The 20970-nt window shown below is 43.4% G+C and overlaps 1 long non-coding RNA gene across 1 annotated transcript; it reads left to right on the forward strand.

Moving 5' to 3' along the window:
- The first annotated feature begins 6945 nt into the window (after window positions 1–6945).
- LOC139793683 (uncharacterized) lies at window positions 6946–8582 on the forward strand. Its single transcript, XR_011724715.1, has 2 exons — window positions 6946–7018; window positions 7320–8582. It is a non-coding gene; the product is annotated as an uncharacterized lncRNA (long non-coding RNA).
- Window positions 8583–20970: the final 12388 nt, after the last annotated feature.

Here is a 20970-nt window from a genome sequence, read left to right on the forward strand (position 1 = left end):
TTGGCTCTCCAAAAATGAACAAGGAAATGGTGTAAACAACAGATTTTTAAGGAATGAAAAGTACTTAGAAGCAGTCAGGCACTAGACAGTAATTAGCTGAAAAGATTAGGCACTGATTCAGTCAAAGACATGAGCTTAATCAAAGCTACAAGGCAGTGCTAGCTACACAGGGCAAAGTTCTTTGCATCTCTGTCTACACTAGTTAGTAAGTTAATTATTTGGTGTCTCCATTTTGTTATATGAGTGACAACGGAGCTATTTACAGTACACTGGGATTTAATTGAAGTAGTAGATTTAAATATATCAGAGAATAAACTCTGGCTTATTGCAACGTCTCTTGAAACAAAAACCTGAAAACTCTAGTGGAAAATCAGGCAGAACATACGATGTGCATTTTTCACAACTTTGATATGGGAGTATGATTTACACCTTGGTTATTTTTCTCAGTGAGTATGTGCTGCTTGGATTCTTAACCTGTTATTTGTGCATTAGCATTAGATAGGCAAGTGCTCACCCACACCGCATATAATCAATATGTGCCTTCAGAATTTTCTCCTCCTTTCCATTGCTTCTGGCTTTTTTTGGTATCAGCATCTTGCTAGGACCTATTTTTAAGCAATGAAAGTTAAATCAATGCAGCTTGCGCAGTTAGAATAGGTTAGAATAGAATATTGACTTGGTTAGAATATTGACTGAAATGTCAGAATATGCTTTTCTAGCAAATGCAGGAGTCTGTAGGAATCTGTTGGTTTTAACATTGTTTTGGCCTGGTATGGGAGATGGCTGGAGAGCACATGAGAGTATGCTCCAGGCTGATAGGGAAGACACTAGCCTAGAATATGGATAATGGAGGGTGTACATTCTGGTCTTGGCTCTAGCTGATTAGGAGTAACTGAAGATTTATTTCTTTTTTGGAGCTTTTTTGAGCTTGCAAAATGTAGACTTGACTGTGGGTCTCCAGTGTTCCAGGTTTTATCTGGCAGAATCCTCTTCTGGCCCAGTTCTCATGGCAAAGCTCTTCAAAAGATGAATCCCCAATTTTAAATCTAGAAAGTTGCTGCAAAATGACATCAGCTGCACCCACTGGGCATTGCAAAAACCTAAACCAAGGAAACATGCATGTTCATCTATTTCTACTTCACCCTCAGGTCACCCTGGCTAGGGCATATTTAGGAAGGGCTTTTCATAGTCTAGATTATTAATCTGTGCTTTCAGCTGAGCATCTGATTTGTTTGGCATTCCTGACTCACTACCTGTGTGGCAACTTTAACCTACAAATCTCTCAAGATACAAATGAGGAGAATTATTACCTAAAAGGGTTTGTATGTTTGAGCACTGGGTACCAGGAAGCATATTCACAGTGAGCTTTTAATTATGTAGTCTAATCCTTAAAGCCGTCTCCTGACCCCCTTGGCTGCACTCCTAGCCTGTTTAGCCCCAAGGTTTTCTTCCTAAACTGGCCTGGCTGCTACAGCAAAGCAGGAGATGTATTTAACTTGAATAGCAGCCACCCCTCCCCCGAGAAGAGAAAAACCAGAGGGAAGGTGTTGGAGCAACCTTGTGCCACTAGGTTAACACATACAGTTTCTAAATAATGCCTCTCCTTGTAAACCTCTAAAAAGCAAAGCCTACAGCAGCGGAAGGGCTTGCTGCTACCAGTGGGGGGTGGTGTTATGGACATTAGATTTGAGAAGCTTATATAGCACATGGGCGAGGATAAAGGGATACAAATCAGAGAAAAAAAAAAAACCTGAAGAGATTAAAAAAAAAAAATCCAGGGCCAAGTATTTACTGTTCATTCCCCTTGCGAGTGGTGTTATATATTGTCTGCAGTGAGTCATGCTGAGAGGGAGCCAGGCACAATAATGGCTGAGAGCAGTCCTGCATCCCCTTTGTTATTGCCTGTGCTGCCTGATACTGAGTTGGGTGAAAGAAAGTGATTCCAAAAATGTGATTTTTTTTTTTCTTTTTTCCCAAAGGTCCCAATAGTGATTGTTGGGGTTGTCCTACCTTGGAAGAACTGCTAAACTAAAATCAAGCAATTTTAAATTAATTTTGTGAGGACCAATACAGCGATTCACATAAAAGACAGAAAAGCTTTAAGGACTATAGGACAAAACACTGCAGTGCTGTATACCCTGGTAGTCTTGAAGCCTGAGATTTCTGATATAGAAACATTTCAACCTCATCTTTCAACTGATATTAGGACTTCAGCGTAGGTTTCAAGAGCTTAGGTGTTTATTTTACAATCCAGCTAATTATAAGTTTGCCCCTAGCTTCCACCTGAGGAGCTCAGATATTCATCCATTAGTGAAATGAGTCACATGCACAACCCTAGGATATACCCTATAGATGTAAAGGCATATTTTTCTTAGAAGGAAAAAAAACCAAAACAACCAACAATTCATCCCAATAACAAAGGAATATATTAATTTCTGTTTTCAAAGCTTTGTATGGGCTCAAACAGTACAGAGAGTATTTCATTTGTGTTTGATGCACACAAGTATTCAAGATACTTTTTAGTGTAGTTTGTTACAAAGCATTGTAACTTTTATGTTCAAAACAGATCGTTTCCCTGTATAGACAGATAGGAAGATATTAATAGATTACATGACTAAGTGTTGTGGTCTAATAGGACTGAGAATGGCTGTTTATTGACAAATGTCAGGCATCATTTCAGTGTGTAGCAGGAGAAATTGCATGTACCATATTGTCAGATTTGCTTGGAAATACTGTAAACACAAACTGCCACTTGGCTGATCAGGAAACATAGATGTAACTCAAATTCTTCAGAGACTATCTCAGGTGTTCTCCTATATCTCAATTTTTTTTACACCACACAATACAGACAGCAAAACAGAAGTGATTTTCTGCTTGGGAGGTAGAACTTGATCAGAATCATATAATCTTTCTTTCAGGTTGGAAAAGGCCCTTGGGATCACAAAGTCCAACTATCATCCCTACTCTACAAGGTTTTCCCCTAAACCATATCTCCCGACACCACATCTAAAGGACCCTTAAACACATCCAGGGATGGTGACTCAACGACCTCCCCGGGCAGCCTATTCCAGTGTTTGACAAGGAGCTCTACAGAAATAGCCCCTTTTATATAGGTGTTTAACATTTTATAGATACTTCTGTCCCAGCATGCTGTTCTGGCCCATTACATGTAATAAATGCAAACCACTATGCCCCTAGCATGCCCTTTTTATGTACATTGCTGCCTGCTACAAGTGCTTGCCTATCTGCTGAGCACTCAGAAAGTGGTCTGGCACAAAGTTATTTTGGAACCCAATTGCCTGTTTGGTGGGGACATGAATTAGAAGGAGCTGCACTTCTGGTATCCCACATTCACCAGGTCCTTTCCCGAAATGCCTGTTTGTAGCTCGGCAATGTCCATGTTTATACTGCTGGCTGTTCAGCCTGTACTCATGCATCTGGAGTGACTAATCTGGAATAGCAGGAACCTGTAATTTTGGGAGCAGCTCTATTAGCAGTCAGAAGTACCCCACTCTTCCGCCAGTCCAGAGACAGCAGTGAGTGAGCCCTGTCTGGCAGAGCAAGGTTTCACTGCTCCACAGCTCCAGCTACCCTTCCCAGCTCTGCTGAAACACTACATCTGTCAGGGCATCAGGACTGCAGGTGGAAGAAACAGGAGAGAGGGCACAAGACAGAGGCCCCTGTGCAGTCTGGGGGCAAGGCCATGAACCTGGAAGCATTTACAGGATAGTTCCTTAGTGTCAGAAATGTCCCCACTGTTTACCCTACCACTAGCTGGGCCCTTCTTTTTTAACTCCCATACTCGGTTATCCTCCCAAACCCCTTCCCCAAGCAATTGTAATTTAGTTTTAGGTCAACTTACTGATCAGAGGAAAGGGGAGATCCTCAGAGGGATGAACCCTTGCAAGTCCTTAAATATGAGGAAGTGTGCTATACATTCACTGTAATAACATGGAGCTTTGAACACCCTGGTGTGTTTCTGCAGCGTTGGCCAGCAGGGTTTCCTATGCCAGTGCTGCTGAAGTTAACAGCACCTGGCTTTGGGGACAGAAGGCTTGTGACAAACCCCAGCTTGGCACCAGTGCCAGATGGGCTGAAGAAGCCACCACTCTACCCAGGATAACAAAGGAGCCAGGGCTGGGAAAAGACACCTGCCTCTTCCTGGAGGCCTGATGACAATCTGGATCTAAAGCAACTTTGCCCCCTGCCATCAGGGCTCTTGGATGCTCCTTGTCAGTGCACTCCCAGCGGCATCAGTGGCTCCCTTTGTCACCTCTCACCCCCTCCTCCTGACAGGACTGTGCCAGGTAGGGAGCGTCTGGCGAGGAACCTGCAGGGCCCTGGGAAACACTGAGCCCAGTGACTTCCCACCCCTGAGACTCAGGGTGCTGAGCTCGCTTCGCATCCGAATATTTTAACTGCGGGAATCTGGCTGCAAGGAGGATGTGGCAGGAACGAACAAAGAGCACATTGATGTTTCACGGCCTTGCTGAACACCACCTCAGATGCCCCGCTATGCACAAAACACACGTTTCTCAGCAGCTCTGCTGGCGCAGGAGGAGCCGTGATGGTTCACACGCTGCGTGAGGCAGGGCCGGTGGGCAAGGAGGGACCTTAAACTGAAGCGACGTTCAAGGGCTGTCCCACAGAACACGGAGGCTCTGCTGTGCCAGAGGGCAGCATCGCCGGTGACACCGCGGAACCTCCCGGGAGCTGCAGCACGACCGCAGGAAGAGGTTGAAGAAAGAAAAGGTGGGGCGGGACCCCAGGATGGTGGGGAGGGACCCACCTAGGGGGGTGGGACCAGGGGTTGGAAGCTGCTGGGAGCTCGGTGCCAGTGCTTGTGTGCCTGTGTGCGTCCGTATCAACGCGTGGTCACAAAACCCTTTTGAAACCAGGTGGGCTTTGGGGTTGGGGAAACCAGGCTTGCGTCCTGGCCCGCAGTGCGGCGACACATCACAGCCGGGCGGCACCGACCCATCATCAACAAAGCCCGCTGGCCCTGGAGATAAGAGGCTGTTAATTCGCTGCTTTCTGGTGTAAAGTCAAGAGGACAAGGACCAACCCAGCGGCTACTGCCCTGAAGGTTCTTCTTTCTCCTTCATTTCTATTTTACCCGGCCTGTTTCTGGTCCTGGGATGGAATTAATTCTAAAATAATTCTTTTTCTTCAGAGAACCTCTAGATTTGAGAGGCTGCAAAGTCCAACTCTGCGATTACAAGGAAGATCAGTGGGTTGGCCTGGGGCATGGGTGGCCATGGATGAGGAGGTATCTAGGGCACTAACAACCCAGAGATGCGATGGCATCTGGACCATTCCACAGATGAGATGGCATGTTGGACACTAATATCCAATGGATGAGGTGGCAACTCAACCACCAGTATCCCATGGATGAGGAACTATGGATCTCCCCATTGCATCCACCCACCCTTGGCAATATGTGGAGTTCTCAATCTGGGTACTTAATTCCCACAGGATGAGCTGGGTTGAGTTGGTGTCCCCCATTACAGCCATCCACTCTCTGGGTCAGTTGGGGTGCCCTGGGATGAAAAGAGACAATTAGGGGATTTGTACAAACTACAAGGGAAGTGAGCACTGAGGAACTTTTTAGACCATGTCAGGATGAGCCATGATTGGGTAGTAGTTGTTGTGCAGCTGGATCCTCGGTTGGTGACTTTCCTCTTCTTTCTCTTTCTCTCCTCTCTTACTGCCCCCGCCCCCTCAGCTCTACCTTTGGGTGATGCTTTATTTTCACTTTCTTCCTCTCTCTTTTCCCTTCTGTGTTATCCTTACTTTGTCCTGGTGGGATTCAACAAGAACCTCTACATTTCCAGCCTTTGGAATGTGACACTACCCCCAAAAACCACTTATGTTGGGGACACCCCTCTACTCTGTTTCTTGGTTGTGAGACTGGTTGAGAGGCTACATCAAACTGTCTCAGGGAGAAAATGGGTTGTGAGGTGAAACAAGGTTATCCATGAACTTGGACACCTTCCCATTCTTACCCCATCTTTAGGGGCTATGCTGGCGTGCCAAAGTAGAGTGAGGGGCACTGACAGGGGCAAAATACCTCTGGGGGATGCTGCAAACCTCAGTCACCCCTGGGTTGAATTGGTGTCCCCTGGAATGGGAGTTGGGGTCTTCTGAGATATATTTTTGTGTCTCCCATCATCACCTCCCAACCCCAAGATGTTTCAGGCCCTCTGGGACATTTTGGGGGCCCCTCGACACAAGAATAATTTGGGGGTTCTCCCTTGAATACTCCCACCCCCAACATGACTTGAGGGTCCTCCATCACAGCAACCCAACCCCAGGATGAGTTGTGTTCTGCTGGGGTGATTTGGGGGTCCCCTAAGGACCCCTCCATTAGCAGGATAAGCTGGAGTCCACTGGAATGAATCGAGAGTCCTCAGACGCAGACCCCTAACCTGAGATCAGCTGAGACCCCCGCGATAAATTAGGGGAAGACCCAAACACAAATCCTCCTCCCTCCGGATGAGTTGTGAGGTCTCCAGTCCCAGACACCTGAACCCTGGGATGAGTTGGGGTCTCCTGAGGTAGTTTTGGGATCCTTTATCGTAACCTCTCACCCACGGGGCGGGTACATCCCCCTGTACCTATCGCCCCCCTCTCCCTCCACGTACCTGGACCACTCGCACTCAACCGGGGGAGGTACCGGGATAACCAACCCCTCTCCCATCACCTCCCACCACCCGGTACCTGAAACGGGAGTGCACAGCCCACTCCGCGGAGGTGTGTGGGGCGATGCTGTCACGGTCGGGAGCTGGGGCCTCCGGGCTGCGGGAAGGGTCAGGGCAGCCCCGGTGCGGCGCAGCGCAAACTCCCGAGAGCTGCAACGTGAGGAGGAAACAGCTCACGGGGGGAAGGATGGAAAAAAAAGTGGGGAGGGGCCTGGGGGAGAGGGGCGGGGTGGAGAGGTAGCAAGTTGAGTGGGGAAGTGAACCACGTGTGTGTGTGTCCTTGTGTGAACACCATCACAAAACTCTTTAGAAACAAGGTGGGTTTGTGTCCTGGGTGGGGTTGTGTCAGGAGGGAGGGGAGGAAGGGAGGAATACGAGGGAGAATGGAGAGAAATGAAAGGGCGGTTGGGGCCGCAGCTGGTGTGGGATAACATTGCTAAAAGTTTGGAGGGGGGGGGAGGGAGTGTCCCTGTGTACACACCCCCACAAAACCTTTTCCAAACCAGGTAGGCTTGTGTCACGGGCGGGGCTGGGGACATCAGGCTTGTGTCACGGGCAGGGGGAGGGGACACATCACACCTTGGTGGCACCGACCCAACCTCAACACAAAACCCGCAGGGCCTGGAGACAGGAGGCTGCAAATCTCTCGCCCTCGGCGTGCCTTTGAAGCATCTGAACTGCGAGCACAGCCTGGCCATCAACACCCACAGCCGCCTGCCCGCATCCCGTCCTTCCTCCTCATCCTCAACCCCTCCCCGGGAACCCCGACCCCTTCCACTTTCTACACCCATCTGAATGCTTTTACCTGCCAGGGTTTCCACCAACTCCACACGTTTGTAGGCACTTGGCTGCGACCCAGGAGCTGATGAGCAACACCATCGGTCCTGTTTACTGCATTGCCTTAGACAACTGCCTTCAGATACATCCATGCAACAGCTGATGCACAAATGGGAGTCTCTGCTGGTGTCATCACCTGAAGATGGAATTGGACTTCACAGCATCTGTAAAGCACAGTATCAAACTCGCACTTGCCCTAGACCCTGATCTTTTATTAATTTCTTCATACAGAGTAGAAAAAAAATTGGAATCAAGAGATATCTTCTTTTAAAGATATCTCTTGAGCCCATGTCAGGGAAATGGCCTTAGGTGGATGGGTTTTTTTGTTTTAACTTGGACATTTACTACAAAGAGAGAAAGAAAAGGTGCTGTTTAATCTCTCTTCTTATGTGATCTTCAGTCTCTACCTGTTTTATTTTCTCCTTTGTTCTCTTGTAGTAGTCACCTAAACAAGTGATTAACAGATGAAGGATCAGCCTGCAATGCTACTAGCTGCAAGATACAATGTAGGGAAAAAATGAGGGAATCCACACTGGTTATTTTTCTGACATGCCTCCCAGTACTACACTGTCCCAACCAGGCCTGTGTTGTAGCAGAACACACACTTCTTTCTTCTGAGGTGTCTCTCGGCACTTTCCCAAATCTCCCAGACCTTACCCCATCTTCTTTCACTTAAATTGCTTTTCTTAGCTTAATTTGGGACTGTTTAATTAGAGCTAGTTGGAAGTCTTTCCCAACAAAGCAAGGTTATGCATCAGCTTTGAAAACCACAGATTTATCAGGAGAGAAAGACTTACCTTTCAATTAACTTCCTTCGCCTGTGGGTTGCGAGGATCTCAGATTTTTTCAGCTCAGTGAGAGGTTTTCATTTGAATGACTGGGGATGGAGACCTCAGGGATTCTTGTCTGTTGTCCATAGAGTTGGGAGCCAATGCTGGGATCCTCCAGTGTGTGCAGCTGTGGGGCTGTGCAGATGCCAGAAACTGGTATGATACTTTCATTTCGAGATACCATGAGCTTATTCCATTAAACTGTCCAAACTGCTATCCCCTGGTCTCATTTTTACACAGTGTTTGACCTCTGTGAATGTTTTTATAGCTTTGCTTTTAGTTTGAAATGTGGTGTTTCTGGAAAGCATTTCCCAATCATAATTAGCAATGAAATCTATAAAAAGAGGGGAACAAGCTGAACTGGCTGGAACAGGGACTACAGCTAAGGTGTTTTTTTCTAAAGAAAATAATTGACTTAATAGATCAACTTACAACTCATGCAGGAGAGGTTTGGTTTTAATCCAGTTTGAAATCAGTAGGAATCCTGGCAATTCTGAAGTAAAATAATACTTTTTTGCATTGATTTCTGTAGTATTAGGACTTTATCTGGGATGACTTGCTAAGACAGACACTTCACTCCACAAATTGGAGCTTGAGGCTAGATCCCATTTTGTGAATGTTGCTGGCTTATGCAAGTAGGAAGTCACACTTGATAGCCTTATAATTTGTTAATTATATAAGGGGTTGCAGCACCCACATGGTTTATCAGTGGTAAAGTTAGATTTTTGTCCCGTTTTAATGTATTTGCAGATGTTACTGGTACCATTGCTTCACAATCCTCTTTTTTACCGTTATGTGGTGACCAGGTTGTTTTGGTTTTTTTTTCCTACTATGAATACAGATACACATATTTCTGAGAAAAACAAATGTGATTACCAAAGCAGCACAGTTCAGAAGAAGGAAGCCAACCTCTTTGCTATGCCCAATATTAAATCATTTGAAACAGCACTTTTAAATCAGGATCTTTTGAGGACAGAAACTACATCATAGTGGAAAGTTTGAAACCTTAATTTCCAGTTGCATAAAGGTCCCAGTTGCAGTCTTGGAAAAATCAACTCTTGCTATGTTTAAAACCTATTTTCCTTACAGCAGTAAATGCTATCTATTGTAGCCTCATTACACAAGGAAATAATAACATCTGTAGAAGGACATTGTTAAATAAAAATATACCTACTTCTGTTAATTGTTCCTCTAAGAAAGCTTTAATTGAAAAGACATTGAAGTAGGACACAGCTGACTGGATTGAGGCTAAAATGAAGTAATGCACATTTTAATAGGTTTGGACTCTAAATTTGTTGCAGCCTTTGCTTTCTGCTGTGATTTGTCTCTAATCAGAATTCCCACTGTTCTAAAGAAGTGATTTGAATTCTAAATTGATACAGGAGATGCATATAAACTGATCTCACCTCCCCTCTTGTGAGGGCAATTTATGCAAAATAAATTTAGGGGCTCTGGGATTTAAAGTTTAGTGACTTTTGTCTGTGAGAACAGGAGTGGTACTTTGCACATTATGAACACTCTCTGTGAATTACATGCCTTAAGGGGGATGGTTAGCACATGAATCAAAAGTGGCTGACTAAAGTAGAACATTGCAAACAAAAGGATGAGACAATGGCTCAGATGCACCAAAGTGCATTTTAAATCATCTGAAGTGAAACTAGGTGCTTTTTAGCTTAATATTGCTCTTAAGTATAATGTTGAAAAGTGACTGTGAAAAAAGAGGATCTGGGTACCATCACTTGCGACAGGGAAGATGCTATCTCTTTATTTTCTTTTTAAAAGCAGTCTACTTCATTTGTCCATGGTAATGGTGCTTGGTCAGTAATATGTGCTTTATTCATAAAGGACGAGGACTATTTCTCCATGCCACAAAGTCCATAGTGATTCTCCTTTTATTATGTGGGTAATGCTCTGGGAATACTGGGGAATGAGACGATTATGAACACATTTTCCTATATTTTTAAATTGAAGAAGTTAGTTTTTTTTTAGATGGTCCAGAATTGCTTTCTGCTCCCACTAAGAAACCTTTGCAGCTGCAGCCTTAGTGTGATGTTCATCCTTGAGAATCCTCCTACAAAGGGACTCATGCCTGAGCTCAGCTCTGGTCATCTGGGACATGGGATCTTGCAAACATCGTATCTCATCACTTCAAAACTTTTAGGGGTGTTTAAAGCACCAGTGAGATCAATGCTATTCCTCTGGGTGGCAAATGGAGAAGACTGATTTCATCTGGTGTAAGGAAAAAATCGGGCAGGTCTGCAGGGTGCCTCCTGCTGTGGCTACAGACTGGGTGAAACTGCTCAGTTTCCTGAATTCTCCCTTTGGCTGTAAAGATGATGTGTGGCCTAATATGCTGTTACCCTCCATCTCCAAACCAGACACCATGGGCATCTGAGACAGCTAAAATTAATTGGTTTTGTCCATTTCTGATCCTACTGACATGGAGGGATTTATGTGGGATTCATACTTCAGTGGGATCAGAATTAGGCTCTTAATAAAAGTGCAGTGTTTATTGCAGAGAGGGTTTGATAACTTTCTAAAGAGCATAGAGCAAGCACAGTACTGCTGGGCAGAGTGAGTAAGGCCACTTGTTCTGGGCAACAGCTTTTGGAAGAGGAGTTGAGCAACCAGGATAATGTTCTCAGCAAAAAAATAAATAATACTTATTTTAACTAGAGATCCATTTCCTCCTTGGAAGAAGGAGCTTGGGGAAAAGCTGTTCTGGAAATGTAAAAACAAAAAAAACCAAAACAAACCCAAAATAAACAAAAAAACCCAACCAACTATAAAGCTATTTTTTAAACTTACATGAGATTATTATTTTTCTCATACAGGGTTACTGGAGCAATACTGACAAAACTGAAGGGAGCAAACCCCCTTTTGAATCCAGCAGTACAAACTCTCACTCTTTAGGTGGGAGAGTCCAAGTGCTCAGTAATCCCCAAGTTCTCCTCTCAGAAAAATGTCCAAAATGCCAGGCTGTAAGGTTGGCTGCCCAAACTGTACCTCACAGACAGGTGAAATGAAACTTCTGCACTAAGAAAGTAGCTCTCCTGGATCCAAAGTCGCTGGGCAATTTCTATGCCGTGGGGTGGGACAGGTAGAGCAGCAGAAGCTGTGGTGGTGAGCACAGCCTCCTGTACCTGCTCTGCCACCAGCCAAGCCCTGCACCCTGTTTTCTGAGAGGTGTGGTGCTCCTGACCACTTGAATGCATTGGTTCTTGAGGGGAAGAAAATTCATTGTGGCAGCTATGGAGGATCCAGAGGAGTCTCTCACTTGAATGCTCATGTATCCAATCTCATATAAGTCAGGAACATTGACTGTGTAAGAAAATAGGTGAGGATTATGGTATAGTCTGGTGTCTATACCAGTCTCTGCTTTGAAGCAACTTCAACAGGGAAAAATTGAAGGTGTCCCACCAGAATCAATGACACTGTGAAAGCAGTAGGATCCCTATGATTTTAAGGTCTATCTTTAAATCAAAAGAAGGAATGGGTGCTTGCCTCTAAGCTCACAAAATATACTCAGCATGGCATAAGGATGCTGTTTTCCTTTTTTCTATTGTTTCAGAAATGGTTTTCCAGTCAGCTTGTAAGTCTTCCCTGAAAAGTCAAAGCACAAAAAGTATTGCAATGCCAACAAAATGATCCCTTCCACATTTTATTTCAGGTGAAACTGTTGACTGAATTTGACTTGACATTACAAGTGTTTGCATTTTTCTGTGACTAAGTGATTCCTTACACACGCTGTGCTGAGCTCTAGCTTGAATTCTGCTGTTCTTTCACCCTCTTTGTATCCTGCTTTGGGAGGCATCAATCACTGCACCACAGCCTCCTCTGCAGGGACAGGTTGTGCCAGCTTTGTGGGTGCATCAACTTTTCCAGCAAACTGATTTCCATGATAAACACCTGAGGCACTAAAGTAGTACTGGTTTCAGTTCTCCAAAAATCTTCATTAAACAACTGTTGCCTATATATATTTTACCCTACCAAATGTTTCCTTTGCTCTATAGTTTGCGGAGAACATAGGAGTTGATCTCTCAGTAGTGCTGCTAAAAGCCCCAGCCACTTTGTTTTCACTTGGAGAGTGTATATGTCTTTATGGCAGATATGATCTGATTTCTGGGCAGTTCCTGGCTGAAAACACTATCATCAGCACCAACTTCTCCCATGGCCTGTCACAGGCAAGCCATCCTGTGATCAAGGGGCAGCCTGCAACCATCAATATCCATTATTGAACTTCTTAGCTATTGTGCACTGCACTGGGCCAAAGGCAGACCTTCATCTTCAAAATGTAGGACGTGTGGATACAGACCTTGGGCACATTTTCAGCCATGAAGAAATGAGGCTGTACTATTTGCTTGCACCCTGGCACTCTCCATCCCCACTGAGATGTCATGTCTTGCTAGAAGATTTTTACATTGAAATTTGGGCTGCCCTGTGGCTCCCCTGCCTCTTCTTTCCTGCCAACCTATGGCTTATTAAAGCTCCTGCTGAAAGTGTGAACTCAGCTGGAGGGGGGGCTGTTTCCTTTTCCAACTTGCTACAGACCACACATCTCAAAGCAAAAGGAAGGCAGATGATTTGGCCCCTGCCCTCTTCCAGAAGCTGCTGCTTCAGGGAACCACAGGAGGTGTTTCCATCTCTGTTGTCTGCACTCCTCATCCAACAAATGAGCAGATTTTCTGCCTCACTCTCAATGCTGCCTCTTTGTCCAAACCACCACACGTGGGCCCTCCTTTTGTCATTATCTGCTGTTAGCTCTTCCTCTGCCACTGCAGGCTCCCCTGAAAGTGAAGTGGCAGCTTCTTTGTGTGGGATAATTTTGTGGAGACCCTCAGTGGGGCAGCTTTGCTCCTGTGAATGCCTCTGAGAACTCAGCTGCCACTGATCAGGACTCTCAGAAGAACAAGCCCATGTTCATGTTGTGAGTCTTGGTAGCACCCAGCTCCTTCCAGGGCCTGTTGTATGCCATGGCTGTATCCTTTCTCATCACAATGGCCTTAATTTTTGGGACATAAGTCCTCCAGTCCAGTACCAAGGCTGCCAGTCCTCCAACCTGTACCTGTGCATCCAGTGCCTGAGGACATGTATGTGAATAAAGAACACTCCTTAGCAGTTATCTCCTCTAAGTAGTCTCCTAGCTCTCAAAAATACCAGTGCCAGTGTTAGTTCATCCCTCTGTCAGGGGATGGTGAATGGTGTTTTACTGCCCCCTGAGAAAACAGCCTGGCAAAATGGCCATGAGGAGCCATAGCAAACTGACCAGAGCATCCCTGTCCCTCAGTGCCCAAGTTGTGACTCTCCCTGCTGAAGACACTCCCTGGCTTGAACATTATCTCGTTGCCCATTACATCCAGAAGAGTAGAAAATGCTTCCTGTGCAATGTAATGCTCTTTAAATAAACATGGAACTGTTCTTCCTGTTTATTAAATCATCTTTAGACCAAGTGCAAGGTCCTGCATCTGGGTCGAGGCAATCCTAAGCACTGATGTAGGCTGGGCAGTGACTGGCTTGAGAGCAGCCCTGAGAAAGTAGCTCTTTGGGAGTGCTGGTGGATGAGAAGTTCAACATGAGCTGTCAGTGTACACTTGCAGCCCAGAAAGCCAGCCAGGTCCTTGGCTGCAACAAGAGAAGTGTGGCCAGCAGGTCGAGGGAGGTGATTGTCCCCCTCTGCTCTTGTGAGACCCCACCTGGAGTACTGTGTCCAGTTCTGGAGCCCCTTTTACAGGAGGGACATGGACATGATGGAGTGTGTCCAGAGAAGGGCCACGAGGATGATCACAGGGCTGGAGCACCTCTCCTATGAAGACATACTGAGAGAGTTGGGGTTATTCAGTCTGGAGAGGAGAAGTCTTTGAGGAGACCTTATTGTAGCCTTCCAGTATCTGAAGGGGGCTACAAGAAAGCTGGTGAGGGACTTTTTAGGATGTCAGGAAGTGATAGGACTATGGGGAATGGTTTCAAACTAGAGAAGGGTAGATTTAGATTAGATATTAGGAAGAAGTTCTTCACCATGAGGGTGGTGAAATACTGGAACAGGCTGCCCAGAGCGGTGGAATCCCCATTCCTGGAAGTTTTTAAGACCAGGCTGGACAGGGCTCTGAGCAACCTGATCTAGTGGGAGGTGTACCTGCCCATGTCAGGGAGGCTGGAACTAGATGATCTTAAAGGTCCCTTCCAACCAAGAAAATTCTATGATTGATTCTATGATTCTTTAATTTGGGACATCAGTGAAGGTTTCTGTATGTTCTTCAGTTGCCTTCCTCCAACAGCTTCTGTCTGTGTGTATGAGCTCTTGTTCCCTGCTTTTAGTGGCTGTAGCACACATGGGCCTCTTTATTTAGTACCATCAGTGCAAATACTTAATGAGCAGATTCTCTGTTTGTGTTGGATATTTCTAATGGCCAAAATCTCTTCCTAGTGGTCTTTAGTTGTCTGTTTCATGTGGTCATACTGTAGATTGAACAAACCCATATCACACTGTAGACTGGGGATGAGGCTAGAGATCCTGCAAAGACACAAACGCACTGAGAGAAAAATGAGCTGTCTTCCTTGCATATTTGAACTCTGATTCAGTATCTCCATGTGCCTGTCATCCTGTATTGCAGGCCTTCATGGCAGAAATAATTCTAAATGCCACAGGCCTGGTTCCCTGTTTCGTTCTATCTGATGTATAGCACGAATACGTTTGCTGTAGTGAGCCCCAAGCCATATCAATAAAACTGGAAAAATGGAAGCAAACCCCATTTTTTAAATACTTACATGCCCTTCTGTCATAGTAATGATGTCTGTAGAGTCAGAAGGATCTGTATCCAGCTGCTGTGATAGCTTTTTTTCTCAATCTATACATCAAGTTTTGCATAATCCTGTTTGTGACCCCCACAGCTTCATCAGTGCCCAAATAGCTGTTGATCATCTGGGCTTTGTTATCACAGGGTTACACTAGGAGAATGTATTTGCTCTTCACTGGTTTTCCTCCTCTTCATTTCTTCCAAAACACATGTACCACTGTCCTTTCTGTGGTATTGCCTGTAGCTCTGCTTCACCTTTGCATGTATGTTGCTTTCTGAAGTCAGGTTAGAAAAGTCCTTCTCTAGCAATCAGAGAATTGTACTGCACACTGTATCTCCCCACTGCAATTCATTCTGCTCTAAAATGGAAGCAAACCTGCTGAGATGGCTGGTTCAGGCTGGGTTTGGGATTATTGAAATTCTCAGGAATGATAAATATCTTAAGTGCCAGCCCTGGGCCTCTGGTGGATGAGCAAACCTACTCTGAGCCTGGAGTCTGCTGGGGAGAGCAGTAACACTGAGCTAGTTTTGCAAGAAGGCCAGTGCTGGAACATCAGCCTGGGGCTGGAAGTGCTCAGGCACAGTGTGTGTAACCCTCTTTGTGCTTTATCACTCAACTGAGATATTCAGCAAGATGGAAAAGAGGCAAAATCAATTTATCAGCTATGGAATTCCCATTGAGGAAAAGATGTGTTGAATCCCCATTGCAGAGGGGATTATGGAGCTGGTGAGCATGTGTATAAACTATAAACTATAAACTATTTTGTTAAGTCACACGCTTGTTTGACTGAATTCAGAAGCAGGCTGCATCAAAAAAAAAAAAAAAAAAAAAAAAAATTTTAAACCCCAACCAACCAAAAAAAAAATCTGTCACCTAAAGCAGGAGCATGCAGTGTCTGCTGTCACAGATGGGTCCCAACACCACATTCTGGTTTTCAAAGCAAAGAATTAGCTTTATCTATTCTTTGGTTGGATGAAGATGGGATGTGAAACTGGATCTAGGATCAGCAGCCCAAAACTGTAGGTGTTTGCGCTTAAGATTTTAACTCTAGCCTATCAGTACTGCTTGCTTTTGCAGATATTGTACTAATGTTAAAGAAAAGAGGAACAGAGCATAGCACATTAAAAGAGTGACTCCTCTTCCAAACATACAGATTCTTGTTATAAAGGCATATTACAGGAAGTTATTTCTGCTTAGGGTTGATTTACTGAAATGAGATTTAAGCGTCACGGACACTTGTAGCATATTTAGTGCTGGTTTGGGTTTATTTTCCTGGTTGCCATTCATTTCATGACATTTCCTGGGAGCTGGAGATGCAGCCAGACAAATCTGCTGAACACATGAATACTAAGGAAGTGGTTTCCCTAGTAACAATAACCATGTTCCAGCTCACACTACTTCTGCTCTTTCTTACGGGATTTGTTTGTGTGTTTCTCACTGGGTTAGATAGAGGAGACACCAAAATTGGAGTTGGCTAAAAGCATCCAGGATCAGCTTACTGGAAGTCGGGAGAGTAGAAAAAATGGCTGCTACAATTGCAAGTTGTATCAGTACAGAGTTTGGCTTTCTTTTGGTTTAGGGCAGTAATCTAGGGGCATGCTCATAGCTGCCACTGAGCATGGACTGAGCAGACTCCAGTTCAACTCAGATTCTTAACTCTTATTTCAGAACATTTTTACAGACTTTTTTTTTTTTTTTTTTTCTTTTACTAAGTGCAGCTTTGAGACAGTAATCGATTAATGGAAAGCAGAGTGGGGGAACAAATGCATGAAGTATGGCAATCTTAGGGTAGGACTCACTGCTAGCACTTTGGAGGGCAAATTTAGCAACATTTGAGAACGTGGACGGATGTGCTAGTAGGGGGTTGTCTGGCTGGCATGCCCCTGCTACTAAGAAGAGGGAGATGAATTCTAGAATATATTGTGAAGTCTTCCTCAAAGAAAGTAGCAATACCACTGTTCAGATAGGGGATTCTGGTGGCGATGCTATGTATGATCATTAAATTTGGCTATCTTTTTGGTATTCTAATCAACCAGTCTATTTACTGCTCAATTGAAGCCAGGTAGGGCAGTTTGCAGCACTTATCCCAGGTATTAAATTTGCTTCTTCAGGCACTGAAAATCTGTATTCCTGGATTTCATTAGCCATTGTTCAGATATGTATATTAATCATTGTGCCAACTTTTGAGTGATTTTGTATATTTAAAAATAAAAGGTTAGTATTACCTGTTCCTTCTCCATAAAGCTTTGTCTTTCCTAAGATGCATTTGTTCCTGAGCAAGCTGAAATGATTTTATCTGTTGCTAGAAGAAAAAACTGATAAGGACCAAACTGCAATCAGCTGTGAGTTTAATGTTAATGACATGACAGACACTGTGCAGAGAACAGCCGTGCTTTGCTTTTTCAAGATTTTTAACCACAATGAAATGATGACATTATCTCAAAGCTGACACATGTAACTCTAGTCATACAGATATTTATAGCTAAAAATGATAAGCTTGATGCTGGGAGATGCTGCTTTTAGTGGCAGCTCTGGGTGTTCAGAGCCTTTGGATCAGACTCAGATCATCTCAACAAATCACAGTGAGAGAGACAGAGAGGAAATGGCTATCAGAAAACCAAAGACCAGCTCGGATTTTATCCTTATCAGACTGAGATGAGGTGGCTCAGAGCAATAGACCTCAACAATAGTTCTTTTCCCAGGCTGTATCAAATATCAAGAGTGGCCAATGCACTTTAGCTCAACCATATAAATAAACATGAGCACATCTTTAATTAGCACTTGCACTCACCCAGCATGTATAACTTCCACTCTCACAACATTATCCTCCCATCTCACAAAATAGCATATTTTAAGATGGGTATTTTAAGCTGCTGTATTAGGTTTTCATCTTGTAAACCAGTTGTGTTGGAATCCTTGTCAACCAAAATCAGTCTCAGACCTGTCCACAACTTGATCTTGGCAGAGAACAACACTGGTTTGTGCTCTCAAGTTCATTGACAATAGTGAAATTACGCTGTTGTCCTCCAAGCTGAACACGTGTTAAGTCCATTCACGTGAGAAGACATTACATTCTTAAATTAATAACAAAGCAACAATTATTAAAATCTGCCTTTTGATTTTACAACTTCCCTGAATATACAGGATTTTACTAATTATTGTACACTTTAGAGAGTTTATTTTTTTTTATTCTGTATGCAAAATTATCTTTCTTGTTAATACTGAATGATTAAATAAATCCAGTTGGTTTACAGGTCTGACGACACGTGCACATCAGCAACAATCCCATACATGAATATTCAGATGTGAGTGTGAATTTAGGTGAGTATGGGAGCATGGCTGTATTCAATTCTGAAAATGATAATCCAGCTCCTAATTATGTAAATGGTTGGCTATGCTGATTTAAGTCAGTGTATTTATTATCTGTTTTCTAACATCAATGGTCCTATAGACTTTAAGTTGTTAAAGCTGAATCAGAGCTGTAGTAGAAAATTTAAGACATTTACCACTCTGTCCAATGTTTTTCACAGTGGTGCAATGTGGTTCTTCCAGTGTAACAAAAGCTATGAATCGTTTAAAAATGTATGATGCCTTTTGTATATCACAGATATTTTTCTCATGAATAAGGAACTTTTCACTATAGGAAGACTTTTAAATTACTCTGGCTTGTTTCCCAGTCTATTTCTAGGCAAAATTTACTGTAAAGAGAGAGGTTTTGCATCTGCCTGTGTCAGTTCTCCAGTGTATTGAGGTCAGCTTCCATTCTCCTTGGCTCTGATGCCTGCCTGTATAAATACAAATTCCATTTCCATCCTATTATTTTTCTAATCAAGGGTTTGTCATGCAAAAGAAGATCTGAGGTGACTGTGTTTTCCATTATGCAAAATATTCCATTATGATAATATCTTCAGGACAGTTTATAAAGGTGCCCTGTCCAAAGAAATCACAAATGAGAGCACTGAAATAGTAGACAAATCCTGCATAATTTGCCCTCTCATTTAACATTCAGGCCACAGAGTTCACCCTAATTTGTCATACACATTTCCTCTGACATTCTCGATCTGCACATACGGTTAAAATAAGAATTGGCAGCTTTCACTGAATAGACTTCTGTTACGTGCTTATCAAAAGAAGAAGAAAGGGGTTGTAAAATGCACTCATATTTAGTATATCCTTTGCTTTCTTCTGCTTTCTCTGCTAAACTCATGCTTAGTAAAATCCACAGTCAATGAAATTTACCTTTTGAGCTCAAGTTGTTTCCATTCAGAACAAAGTAAAAAAGACGCCAGCAAAGCAAACCTGGTATTTCTTAGAAATTCTCTTTTCTTTCTTATGCCAAATCCCAAGGGGCAGGGCTCCACAGAAGGGGAGTTTATTTTCTAAATCCTTTGAACACAGAGCTCTTACATTTTCTAGGACAATGTTTTCTTAGACAATCTCAATATTGTACCTTTGTATCAATACTTTTGTCAGAAAGGTGAACACACACACGTTTTTTTGTCTATATTCATTTCCATTAGATGTCGTTTCAATTATTCAGATACAAATTAGCTCACGAGCAGACTCCTGTGAAGACTTGTGCCTGAGTATTGGCAAGCACATCATATTTCTGCAGTCTCTGTGTATTTGATTTGTATGTTCTCTTTTCTTATTGTTCAGATTTGTATATGCCTGTGTGCTAAATATGTAGGACAGTGAATCTACACTGACTTCTTTGTTTGGAAAATTTCTGAATTTGTGAGATTTCTACAGATTTTTAATGATGATGGTTGCTCCTGACTATTTCTATAGCCAACTGAATTTTGGGGCTGTAGAAAACCTAAGCATTTTAATATTGCCCAAAATATGTAAATGATTCTTTTCTTCTCTGGATGTTCTGTAGTGTCCTTTCACAGCTGGGGAACAATATAACATTGCAGGTCACTCCTCTTTAAGAATTATTCCATTATTAAGAGAATAATTTAAAGCAATGCCCAGTCATGCACTTGGTATCAGTTTTTAGGCCTTGAATGCATTTCTTTTTTTTTTTTTTCCTTTTTTTGTGTCCTGTATTGGTATGGTCTGCAGTATAGTCGCCAGTATAACCTTTTTAATTAAAGTCAGCCCCTTGCCTTGATTTTCTGACACAGTCTCTGATCTTTTCAAATGTTTTCCATTACTACATGCAATCTGTTGAAGAGCTTCCTCTCGATTATTTCCAGTCTTTCACAGTTTTATCTCATTAAATGGAGCTGGTCTCAGCCCATGAAGTAATAATAAATTTGAAAAAAAACCCCAAAACAACCCACATATGAATACTAGATGTATTATCCTTATTGATCCATAACCTCACCAACTACTGTGCAGCATTTGTGACTAAGGTACATGAATGTTTTCATTCATCTTTGCAGAACCACTGATTCTGAGCTGATTGATGCGGATGTGGATATAACCACATGTAGGACCAGACTTCTCTGTAATTTCCCTTATGGTATGTCAGCACAGTGTGTATTCCTCCTTCTCCAAGATGCAGGCATTTCACCTTCTTGAAACTCCTTTTCATTTTCTTGGAACTAGTTTTAAGTTCAAGTCCACAAAAGCAGCTTTCCAAGGTGGTAAATAATCCTTTCATTAAATCACGCATATTTGCCAGTGGTGCCATATCATTTACATTTACTGAAATGCTTTGCTCTAGATCCTTCAAAATTATGCCCTCCAAGCCATCTAACAGCAACATTCAGCTTGATGATGAGAACTGTGTGGCTGTATGTACCTTATTCCTAAATCAAACTTTGACAAACACAATAGCTTGGTTTTTCTATTTCGTA

This window comes from Heliangelus exortis, chromosome 2, assembly GCF_036169615.1.
Source record: "Heliangelus exortis chromosome 2, bHelExo1.hap1, whole genome shotgun sequence".
In the NCBI taxonomy this organism is placed as follows: domain Eukaryota; kingdom Metazoa; phylum Chordata; class Aves; order Apodiformes; family Trochilidae; genus Heliangelus; species Heliangelus exortis.